The sequence below is a fragment of the Macaca mulatta genome, chromosome X (assembly GCF_049350105.2).
Source record: "Macaca mulatta isolate MMU2019108-1 chromosome X, T2T-MMU8v2.0, whole genome shotgun sequence".
Classification (NCBI taxonomy): domain Eukaryota; kingdom Metazoa; phylum Chordata; class Mammalia; order Primates; family Cercopithecidae; genus Macaca; species Macaca mulatta.
Window position 1 is genome coordinate 3,501,988 of NC_133426.1, and position 13,056 is coordinate 3,515,043.

The 13,056-nt window shown below is 38.8% G+C and overlaps 1 pseudogene; it reads left to right on the plus strand.

The window, feature by feature from the left end:
- The first annotated feature begins 6,964 nt into the window (after nucleotides 1-6,964).
- Nucleotides 6,965-7,802, plus strand: LOC100427676 (large ribosomal subunit protein eL24-like; annotated as a pseudogene).
- Nucleotides 7,803-13,056: the final 5,254 nt, after the last annotated feature.

Consider the following 13,056-nt stretch of genomic DNA (forward strand, 5'->3'; position numbering starts at 1 on the left):
GACATGCGTCCCCTTTTCTGGTTCATAAAGAGTTCAGCATGAGGAACTATCAGTCAGAGAGAGAAAGAAGAAAATGGACACTTTCTTTTCCTGAGATGGAAATTTCATTGCTTAAATGATAAATATACTTACAGAACAGCCAAAGAGATGGTGCTTTAAAAGACATCAAAACTAAAGCCAATTCTCTTTTCTAAAGGAAGCATGATGTTGTAATATTTTGATGTGGCTGCTGTAATTGTGTGTGCAAGTACTTATACAAAGAGTGGGGACAGGACAATTTCTTAGGAAGCTGAAATTGTGAATTCGAGTGAGTCCAGACCCTGTCAGCCCAAGTTCAGATTTGAAATGTGGTGTTCACATGCCATTTCATTAAGCTCTTGAAATACATTGAAATTAATGATATAACATACATTTTGTTTAAAAAAAATGCTGTAAGCAGGGATAAAAAATCAGAGGTGGTTACATGGATGACAAATGTTCTACACTGTAAATTTCTGGAAATTTGAAATCCATACAAAGTCAAACAGTCGGGTGCGGTGGCTCATACCTGTAATCCCAGCACTTTGGGAGGCCGAGGCTGAAGGATCATTTGAGGTCGGAAGTTCAAGACCAACCTGGCCAACATGGTAAAACCCCATCTCTACTAAAAACACAAAAATTAGCTGGAGGTGGTGGCAGACACCTGTAATCCTAGCTACTCGGGAGGCTGACGCAGGAGAATCATTTGAACTCAGGAGGCAGAGACTGCAGTGAACTGAGATCACACCACTGCACTCCAGCCTGGGCAACAGAACAAGACTCTATCTAAACAAAAAAACAAAACAAAAATACCCCAAACCCAACCAAAAAAAGTTAAACGCCAAAACACTGAGAATATGTTGTTGTTGTTTTTTCCTATGAAACCAATGATGTATCACTTTGGGGCCTTTTACATTTCTTTTCCATCTGTTTTTCAACTTATAGTAATAATCAGATCATCTTTCATAATTCAGAGTCATAGATTTGTTATTTATGGACCTTTTTTGATATTAATTTGCAATGTCACAACATTTTTCAGCGTAGACTCTCAAAAACTGGCTATGAACATAGTATGATTCAAAATACATTTGCAGAATGGAGTTTCCATTTTTATGGTCCAAAACAATTTATTTGAAGGAAAGGGGACACATTTGTAATTGAGATGAGATAGATGAGGGCTTTGTCAACTTTCTAGGATAATACTTCATTATGGAGAAATTCATTGAAATTTCTAATACAGAGAAGTGTGATTTTCTACATGTGTATCTTTTGTTATTTAAATGGAAGAGATATGGGGATTATTTCACATTTATGAATTTTTAAAATTCAGGCCACAATGATGAAAGCAAGTGAACATGAGGACGATTTCATAATTAGGACTTGTAACTTTCCAGGAGCTAGACCAAAACAAATTTGAGTCAAACGTGGGGTTCAGTATCTCTCATAGTCACCTGTGTGCTGCCCTGAGTGGTAGCAGAGATGCAATAGAAATGAAAATATGAAAGAGGAAAGATAAGATGTGGCTAAGAGGATGGAGAAAATTAGAAACAAATCAAAGGGCAGAGAGAAAGACAGTAGAGGGATAAGTTGAAAGGAGAAATTTTAAATCAGGCTGCCACAAAACACAACTTCTTCTTACGCTGTGAGCATGGAGAACTGTGATTTCCTAAGGAAGAAAATACCTTTATTTTCTGTGCATCATGGTCTACGCTGTGTTGACTATTTTGTGCAAACATGTTGTTCTGCCTTGAGGTAAAAGAGAACACAGACTAATAGCTTACAGGAAACAAATTCTCCCAGCAAAGTTATAACTGCTCTTAGCTTCTGCTTCTGCAGAGAGGCAGTGCTGAGTGCTGGAAAGAATCTAGGCCTGGGTTTTGGAAATTCTGGGCTCACAGTCTAACTCTATGATTTTGGGCTGTGTAAACTAAGAAGTATCTTCTGGGAGCCATTTCTTCAATAGTACAATGGAAGTGAAACACACACACACACACACACACACACACACACACAGAGAGAGAGACCAGAGAAAGAGAGAGAGAGAGAGAGAGAGAGAGAGAGAGAGAGGGAATTATTATTATTAGAGAAGTTTCTTAGCAAATATTTGAAGAATGAGTTTTGTTCAGTTAGCTGAATCATCCTCCACTGAATGGCTAAGCTCTAATTCTAGAAGAGTCTGTCTCTCTTTCTTTATTTTTTAAAATTATTTGAGACAGGGTATTGCTCTGCTGCCCAGGCTGGAACGCAATGGCGTGATCATGGCTCACTGTAGCCTCAACCTTCTGGACTCAAGCAATCCTCCCACCTCAGCCTCTTGAGTAGCTAGGACTATAGGCACACACCACCACACTCAGCTAATTTTAATTTTTTTTTTTTTTTTTTTTAGAGATGAGGGTCTCACTTTGTTGCTTAGGTGGGTCTCAAACTCCTGCGCTCAAGCAGTCTTCCCACCTTGGCCTCCCAAAGTACTGGGATTATAGATTTCTTAATGTTTATTTTTGCTTCCTCCTACAGCTGGGAGAGGAGACTTAACTACTAGAATTCTCATTGTGTTAGAACTATTGCCCTTCACCTGGTCATCTCTCCTTAAAATCCACTTACTATAGCTTTAGCAGTGGTGTGTCTTTAACATGTATGGCTGGGCGCAGTGGCTCATGCCTGTAATCCCAGCACTTTGAGAGGTCAAGGCAAGTGGATCCCCTGAGCTCAGGATCCACAGATTAAGACCAGTCTGGGCAACATGGTGAAACTCTGTCTCTACCCAAAATATAAAAATTAGCTGGGTGTGGTGGTGCGTACCTGTAGTCCCAGCTACTCGGGAGGCTGAAGTGGGATGATTGCTTGAACCCAGGAGGTCAAGGCTGCAGTGAGCTGAGATTGCACCACTGCACTCTAACCTGGGTGACAGAATGAGACCCCATCTCAAAACGAAACAAAACAAGTATGTCAGACCCCTGAGGTAAGGTCTCATTTTCTGGTGCAGGTTAGCCCAACAGTACTCAAAGCCTGTTCCATGAAGTAGCACCTCCAGTAGGACTGGAGAGCCCAAAAGATGCAAATTCTTGGATTTTCCCATTTGCCTACTAAATCAGAACCTCTGGGGTGGGGTTCAAGAATCCATGTGTTGTCAGGTCCTTTGGGTGATCCTTATGTGAACTAACGTTCGTGCAGCCAGGCTCTGCTGGAAAGTACATTGGACAGGCAGTCAAAATAGGGCTTTCCTTCTCACCCTGACTGACAATTAGCTTTGTGAAGGTCATTTCATCTCTTTACATCTTAGATTCCTCCATATACGCCCTGCTTTTTGATGGAGTGTCGAAGAGTGCAGAGACTGCATCATGGACAGCAGGACAACAGAAAACGCAGTGTGCTTGGTTTCACAGTGTGATGACTTAGGGAAGCTCGAACCATTATTTGGCTTTCTCTGTGTGGATTTGGGCAACACAGCTGGGCTACAAACATTTTCTTTGAAGAATAGTTTAAGGAGATGGCACTAGACCCAACTTCCTTCTCTGTTGGTTTTTGTATCTGCTGTGGTATGTTTTTTGGTTTTGGTGGGCGGCAGTGAGCATTAACTTGGACATAATGTGAAGAAAACTTCCAAATAATAAGTGCTCTTTCCGAGTGGAATAGTCTGTCTGCTGTCATGGGAGCTTTCAGGCTACATGGCCCATCCTCCAGGGTGAGGAGAGAGATTCTGGAACTAGGTGAGGCGCTAGAATTCATGGCTGTTAATACGTCTTCTGACCGTGAAATTTTTGTTCAAAAGCTGGTGACCTCATGACTACATGTAAATGCTTTGTGAATGAAAATAGTGTTACTGGAAGAAAAAAATTGGTTAAAGATGGTGAGAGGCCCCGTGTGGTGGCTCACATCTGTAATCCCAACACTTTGGATAGCTGTTGCGGGGGTCGCTTGAACCCAGGAGTTTGAGATCAGCCTGGGCAACATAGTGAGCCCCTGTCTCTACAACAAATATAAAAAATTAGCTGGGTGTGGTATGATGCAAGCCTGAAGTCCCAGCTGCTTGGGAGGCTGAGGTGGGAGGATTGCTTGAGCCCAGGAGGTTGAGGCTGCAGTGAGCCATCATCCTGCCACTGCACTCCAGCCTTGGTGGCAGAGCGAGACTCTGTCTCAAAAAAAAAAAAAAGATGGTGGGAAAAACAAGCAGTTGAGTACTTCAAACAATGCTAATAAAACTGTTTAAAAGTTTATAAGAAAAAAGTAAGCTACTTTGAACATTCTGCAGGAATACAGCAAATATATTCTTATACTGCTCATTAAAATACATTTGAGGCATCTGATGTCAACTTATTTTTCTCTTGACCTACCCTCAGGATGTGGAATAAACTTGATTGAACTCGGCTTATGATGGGATTAAGTTCTTCCCAAAGTACAGTGTAATACATTTCACTATAATTCCAAATTATTATTACAACAGTCACACCTTGACAAAACAAAAGAATTGGAGTTAATAAACATCCTAACTCTTGTTGTTAAGATTTTATCAGGTATTAATTTTTAAATTAAGTGTTAAATATTTATTAAGTATGAAGTAATGTTACATGTTAAATAGTAAGTATTCAATATTTAAAATATTAATTGTAATATTAACTTAAACAGCAGAATGAAGTTACACATTAGTTATGAATTTAAAATATTTCTTTGTGGATTTAATGTGTGCAAATGCAGATTCTTTTTTTTCTTTTTTTTTTTTTTTGAGACAGAGTCTTGCTCTGTCACTCAGGCTGGAGTGCAGTGGTGGGATCTCAGCTCACTGCAACCTCTGCCTCCTGGGTTCAAGTGATTCTCCTGCCTCAGCCTCCTGGGTAACTGGGATTACACGCATGCACCGCCACGCCCAGCTAATTTTTGTATTTTTAGTAGAGATGGGGTTTCTCCATGTTGGCCAGGCTGGTCTTGAAGTCCTAACCTCAGGTGATTCACCCGCCTTGGCCACCTAAAGTGCTGGTATTACAGGCGTGAGCCACCATGCCTGGCCAGATTTTTTACATGGATATATTGTGTCATGGTGAAGTCTGGGCTTTTAGTGTAGACATCAGCAGAATAGTGCACATTGTATGCAGTAAGTAATTTCTGGAACTAAGTGAGGAGCTAGGATTAATGTACCTGAATACTGTACAAGATACACTCCCACCCCCACCTTTTCTAGTTTCCAATGTCCATTACTCCACTGTTTATGCCCAGGTGTACACATTATTTAGCTCCCAGTTCTACATGAGAACATGCAGTATTTGACTTTCTGATTTTGAATAATTTCACTTAATAGGCTCCAATTCCATCTATGTTGCTGCAAAAGATATGATTTCATTCTTTTTTATGACTGAGTAGTATTTCATTGTGTGTGTGTAAATATATACAAAACATTTTCTTTATCCAGTCCAATGGACACCTAAGTTGATTCCATATCTTTGCTATTGTGAATAATGCTTCAATAAATATGGCAGTGCAGGTATCTTTGATGTAATGATTTCTTTTCCTTTGAGTGGATTGGATACTCAGTAGTGGGATTGCTGGATGGAATGGTAGTTCTATTTTAGAAATCTCTGTTCTGTTTTCCATAGAGGTTGAACTAATTTACATTCTCACCAGCAGAGTATAAGCCTTCCCTTTTCTCTGCATCCTCGCCAGCTTCTACTATTTTTTGACTTTTTAATCATAGCTGCTCTAACTGGTGTAAAATGGTGTCTCATTGTGGTTTTAATTTGCATCTATAATGATTAGTGTTAATCATCGATTTAAGCATACTCTGTTTTAGTTAGTTTTATATGTTTACATGTTAAATAAAAGCTGACATTCTGAACAGATCTTAAAGCAATGAGTTATCAGAAAGAATTATTTTAGTTTTGTTGAAGTCATGTCTATATTTGACTTCCAAACATACATAAACCTCAAATGTCCTATGGGAGATCGATTTGAAAGCTGTTGATAACAGAGGTGGTTTATATTCTTTGTTTCCTAAGTCACTGTAATTTTATAATGCTGATAAAATCTGCCCAACAGAGAAAAATAAAGTTTTGTGAATGCACCTCTGCATGTCCAACACAGAAATCAGTTTCCCTGTCCAAGACAAAATAGGAATCACAGAAACAGAGAAATTAAAATGTTTGGAAATCAAATTAGCATTACATATTCCTTGGTAAAATTGTGTCTACAAATATACACCAACATGGAATCACTAGTTATTTCTCTGTGACACACTGCCCCGAAACTTAGTGGCTAAAAAAAACAACTACTCCTTGTTAGCACGAGAGTGTCTGGTTTTGTAATTTGTACTGGGCTCAGCTGGGTGGCTTTTCTTGTCTTGCCTGGACTCCCTCATGATCTGTGGTCAGTTCACAGGTTGGCTGGGGGCTGGAGGGTCTAGGACAGACTCAGGCAAGGCGACAACTCATTTCAGCTTCTAGTGGTTTGAACAAATTCCAGTAGTTTGGTTCAGATTTGTACACATAGGACCCGGGCAGAGGTCCAAGAGCTGAAACATGCAAGATCTTGTGAAGCCCAGGTTTAAAACTGGCATGCTATCCCTTCTGCTGCATGTTGTTGACTAAAGAAAGACAATGCAGATTCACGGGGAGGGCTAATGCACTTCACTTGTTAATGGGAGGAGTAACAAAGTCATCTTACATAGGGAGGGGCTATGGCAGGTGGCCAGTTTGCAATGAACCACAAATAGTAAAATATACTATTGTTGAGTTCTCTAAAAGTATATTATATTTCATCTCAAAAAAAAAAGCAATCTAAGAGAAGTGTTGAAATCTCTCTAGAAAAGACCATATAGCTAGATTTTTAGGTTTTCATATTGATTATGATGATACTAAAAAAACTATTGGATTAACTTGGAAATTAACAAAGCACAGTACAGCTATTTTAATGGTGCACTTCCATTATTCATTATATAAAGTATTTAAATCCAGGAACAGATAGTAGGGATTGTCAAATAGAAGCACTTTGAGAGCCATACGGATGTGTCACTAAAGTATCACTTAACTCTAGCCCTTTAATAATGCACACTCATGTTTTTAAGGGAAAAGAGTGAAATAAAATAGAGCATGTAGCTTTCATATAAGGAGAGGGGGAATATAGAAATAGATTTTAACTCAATCAATTCAAGAGTAGGTAGCAAAGAAGAAAATGAAGAGCATTTGGTAAATGGAAGACACAAAATAAGCAGGAGAAAATAAGATCCAATATATCAGATATAAGAATAAATGGAGTTCTCTTTGCCATCTTTTCTCCTCCCTTGGAGATGCTGCCATGAATGTGGAGGTTTGCAGTTTCAGAGGGTACAAGATCTACCCCAGACACGGGAGGCGCTATGCCAGGACCAACGATGGGAAGGTTTTCCAGTGTCTTAAAGCAAAATGCGAGTTGGCGTTCCTTTCCAAGAGGAATCCTTGGCAGGTAAACTGGACTCTCCTCTACAGAAGGAAGCACAAAAAAGGACAATTGGAAGAAATTCAACAGAAAAGAAGTGGCCAAACAAATTTCAGAGGGCCCTTACTGTTACAATCTCTCGCTGACATAATGGCCAAGAGGAATGAGAAAATTGACGTTAGAAAGGCTCAATGAGAACAAGCTATCGGGGCTCATAAAGAAGCAAAAAAGACTAAGCAAGCAGCTAAAAAGACTGCAATGGCTGCTGCTAAGACACCTATTAGGTTGATGCAAAAGTAATTGCGTTTTTGCCAAAGGCAGCACCTGGGCAGACGATTGCAAAGCCTGTGGAAGTTTCAGCTCCCCAAGTTGGTGGAAAACGCTAAGCCAGCAGATCAGATTTTAAAGTAAAGATTGGACTATAACTCTAGGTTGTGCTGGAGATTTTATTCTCATTATAGGCATGTTGGGCCTCACATGATCATAGGCGAACTAATAAAGTTAAGAATATAAGAGGTACGTATTTTATTAAAAAGTCTATTTGCTTAGCTGGGGTGTGTCGAGCACATTTTGAAAACTTCTTTGTCTTAACTTTTTGTTTACAAGGCTGTAAGTACTAGGATGTTACATGGATTTGCCTGGCTCGGTGACAAATGCCTGCAGTCCCAACATTTGGGAGACCTAGGCAGGCAGATCGCCTGACCTCAGGAGTTCAAGACCAGCCTGGGCAACATGGCGAAACCCTGTCTCTACAAAAAGTACAAGCCCTGTTTCTACAAAAAATACAAAAAATATGAAAATGAACTGCAGGTGCATGGTGGCATGCACGTGTAGTTTCAGCTATTTAGAAGGCAGAGGTGGGAGGATCACATGAGCCCAGGAGGTAGAGGCTACAGTGAGTCAAGATTGCACCACTGCACTACAGCCTGGGTGGCAGTGAGACCCTGTCTCAAAAATGAAAAAAAAAAAAAAAAAAAAAAGATGTACTTTTTAGACTATTTTCTAGTTAAATTACCTTTTCCCATGATAGACAAATTTAGTTTATATTGAGTTTGCCTTGTAGTTATTGGTATCTTGCCTATCATTTGCTAATAGGTGAGTCAAAGGTGCTTAAAACTATCAGCTGTATTAATCTGCTCTTGCTTACCAAAAATATGCCTAAATGAAAAGCACGCCTGCTTGAGTAAAGAGTAGCCTTAGCTAGACTCCTAGAGTAGTTTGTTGAGCTGGGGGTTTGCCAGAGCCATGCTACATTGCAAAAATATCTGAATAAACTGCTGATATTCAAGAGATATGTATATTGAAGATGTGATAAAATAGTAGTAATCAAAACCTACCTGTAAAGAATAGGCTTGTCCTTCTACAGAAAGTAGATCGTTTTTAACCTGCCAGCCTGTGCCAAGCTGCAAGGATACAGCAGTGGACAAATCACAGTGCTCTTTTAGGAAACATCAGAACACTAGGTGAGGGTATAGTCAATGTCAACATTTTCCGCCATCCCCATTCTTTCCAAGGTGATAGAATTAATTTTTCATTCTAGTGCATGTTACATTCAGACAGTTAAGTGTTGCAGATAAAATGAGTAAGTCCCTTTGGGAACCTGAAAATGGAAACCATATGTAAAATCAATATAAGACATATGTAAAGCTGGGTGCAGTGGCTCATGCCTGTAATCCCAGTACTTTGGGAGGCTGAGGCAGGCGGATCAGTTGAGGTCAGAAGTTTAAGCCCAGCCTGGCCAACATGGTGAAACCTCTTCTCTACTAAAAATACAAAAATTAGCTGAATGTGGTGGCACGTGCCTTAATCCCAGCTACTCGGGAGGCTGAGGCAGAAGAATCACTTGAACCCGGGAGGTCAAGGTTGCAGTGAGCTGAGATCATGCCACTGCACTCCAGCCTGGGCAACAAAGGGAGACTCCATGCCCCCATTCCCCCTGTCAAAAAAAGAAAAAAAAATGTAAGGTAATACAGACTTTTGCTCATAAAAGCAAAATGTTAAGATTTTGCTTGGGGATAAAGCTCCCTTTTTTGGTATAGACAATATTAGGTTATATTTAGGAAATTACTGGGAAAATAAAATCATACCCAACTTGATAACTTTTGGATACTAAAATGTCCCCTTAAAAATAAATATATATATAAACAAATAAATGTGAATGGATTAAACTCACCTCTTAAGAGACAGATTTTTTCTAAGAGTGAACAAAAAAATAAAAATTTAAAGAGACACAAGTGAAGCATAAAAAACATAAAAGTTTGAAAATAAATATTAAAAACAGAGAAAATGACGCAAATAAAGCTGGCATAGTAATGTATGAGAAAAACCACTTCCAGGCAGAAATCATTACTGGGGATTACAGGACTCATTGCTCAAACAAAGGAACAATTTACTGGGAAAATATAATAATCTTTAACCTATATGAATCTAATAAAATTGCCCTAAAAGTACAAAGCAAATTGTCATAATTATAGAGAGAAATTAAAAGTCACGACTGTGTAAAAAATTTAATGCTCTCTTGAAATCTGTCAAACAGATTTTTAAAAAAAGAATAACACTGATATCAATACATAGATAATCAGGTTCTTTCCAAGCACAGAGACAAATGGTATAGGATTTGAACAATTAAAGCTACCCAGCATTGAGAATATATCTTTCCAAGTATATATGGCACATTTGCTTAAAGTCACTACCACACTATGTTAAATAGGGTTTTTCTTTTATGAATATTAAATGTGATTGAGATAGCATTCTTTAATTAAAATGCAAAAACAGAAATAATTTATAAGAAGTAGCCTTTTCCACCCACACATTTGGAAAGTAAAATCAAAATTCTTTTTTTTTTTTTTTTTTTTTTTTTTTTTTTTGAGACTGAGTCTGGGTCTGTCGCCCAGGCTGGAGTGCAGTGGCCAGATCTCAGCTCACTGCAAGCTCCGCCTCCCGGGTTTACGCCATTCTCCTGCCTCAGCCTCCTGAGTAGCTGGGACCACAGGCGCCCGCCACCTCGCCCGGCTAGTTTTTTGTATTTTTTAGTAGAGACGGGGTTTCACCGTGTTAGCCAGGATGGTCTCGATCTCCTGACCTTGTGATCCGCCCGTCTCAGCCTCCCAAAGTGCTGGGATTACAGGCTTGAGCCACCGTGCCCGGCTAAAATCAAAATTCTAAATAATTCACTCATTAAATACTTAAAACTACAAACAAAATGACAAACTATTTAGCATAGCATCACGTGAAAGTAGCTTGTACCCAAATAGATAATTTGATAGTGAGAGGGAATGTATAACTTTAAATGCATATTCTAGAAAATAAGAACTACTGAAAGTTAATGAATTAAATATTCAACTCAAGAATTTTTAAAGCAGTGAACAAGAAAATCCACAAAAGATATCACAACAAAGCAAATTAATAAAAACAGAAATGAACAAAATACAACACAACAAACAGAAAATTAATAACACAGGAACAGAAAACCAAATACCACATGGGCTCACCTGTAAGTGGGAGCTAAACATTGGGTACTCAGGGACCCAAAGATGGGGACTATAGACACTGAGGGCTACTAGGGGGGAAGAGGCTAGGGGGTGTTGAAAAACTACCTATTGGGTACAATGCTCACTTCCTGGGTGATGGGATCATTTGTACTCCAAACCTTAGTGACATGCCATTTACCCATGTAACAAATCTGCATCTGTATCCCCGAACCTAAAATAAAAGTTTAAAAAAAGATATACAGACAAAAGTAACAGGAAATTAAAACTTGAAAAAATAGAGTGGATAATTAAACCAAAAGCCAGTTTTAAAAAATTACTAATGAAATAGAAAAGTCTGGAAAGATTAAGCAAGAATATAAGAACGCTGAGACCAGTGAACAATATTAAATACAAACAGAGAGTTAAAACTAACAGATAAAGACAAACTGAACATCTTAGAATAGCAGGGGGAAAAAGGCAAATTTCAGTAGATTAAAAAAAATTGAAAGAGTATGTACTGTTTTAAGGATGACATTCAAACAAATTTCTTATTACATTGACTAAACTCTGTGCAATTGAAATATTTCATTACTCAAAGTAGAAAGGAATTATATTTAAGCATCTTAATTGGTGAACAGACTGCCAGAAATTTGAATGATCAACCTACACATCATTTCTAGCTTGAAGCATAATAAATGACTCAAAACAGATCCTGCTAATACATTTAGAGGATATGTTGTTTTTCAGTGTAAGTAGTAAAATAGTTTCATGGGAAATTTATGAGACCAGAAAATTATGTTCTACTTTGGAAAGATTACAAGGCTAAACTCTGTTGTGAGAATGACTGAGACATCCCTTCGTTCAATCTCTTAAAATTTTAACTGAGAAGTACATTGTAGTACATCTTTTCTCCAGATTGGCAACATTTTGTGTGCTTTAATGTGGGTAATAAAATGCCATTATTTAATAATGATGCCACAATCTTACGTTTTTTATATGGCTTAGCATTGTACAAAATGTGTTGACATGTTGAATCTGTTTACCCATTTAATTGATATGTAATTTGTCCACATGACCACTTGCTCCTTCTTCATCATCATATCTAACTATCTATATATTTTTTGAGGCAGGGTCTTGCTCTGTTGCTCAGGCTGGAGTGCAGTGGTGCACTCACAGCTGTCTTCAGCCTCTACCTCTCGGGCTCAAGTAATCCTCCTGCCAGAGTCTTCCAAGTGGCTGGAACTACAGGTGCATCATCATTTTATTTTTTTGTTTTTTGTGGAGACAGTATTTCACCATGTTACCCAGGCTGGTCTCCACCTTCTGGGCTCAAGAGATCCTCCTGCCTGGGCCTCCCAAGGTGCTGGGATCAAAGGTGTGAGCCACCATGCCTGGTCATATTAATATTATAATTTTTTTTCCACAAATGTAAAATCTTAACATAATTAAGGGTGACTGACTTGCTCAAGGTCATATATCTAGAAAGCGTCTAAGTCAGGATTAACTTGAATCTCCTGACACATAGATTAGCATTATTTCCACTAGAAGTTTTCCCATTCTTGGTGTGAGGAGATATTAATCATTTCTTCATGTGTCTAGATCTGTCTAGGTTTTTTTTTTTGGTGTGTGTGTGTGTGAGTGTATGTGTGTGGGTGTATTTGTGTGTGTATGTGTGTATATGTGTGTGTGTATGTGTGTGCGTATGTGACCCCTTGACTTATCATCCCCTGAAATCTCCAAAACGTAGATCTTGGGTGTTACGAAATATATAAGAACTTTGGTACTCGCTAACCAAAAATTGGAAGATGATGTTAATTTTTCCATCTTTACTATAAAATTCAGCAGTTCAACAGCAACAATAGCAACTGAATAAAGCTAAAAACTGGAGCGGTTAACTTCGTGAGCAAACTGGACTGCAGGCTTGTTATCAGTGGGTGGGTTGGTAGGTACCAGATGAAATATTGAATAAAAGCTATGGTCCAGAAGTCGCAAATGGAAGGCACTGAAGACATTACCAAGCAGGGGTGATGGTTGGGCCCACACGACATGCACATCCATAAATAAATCAAGTTCAGCAGTCGTTCTCTCAGTCTTGTTACAAGATATGGTAGGTGGCCAATGTCAGTCCTGCTAGTATCTGGGCTCCAACAGAATACATTGGAAATCTCAA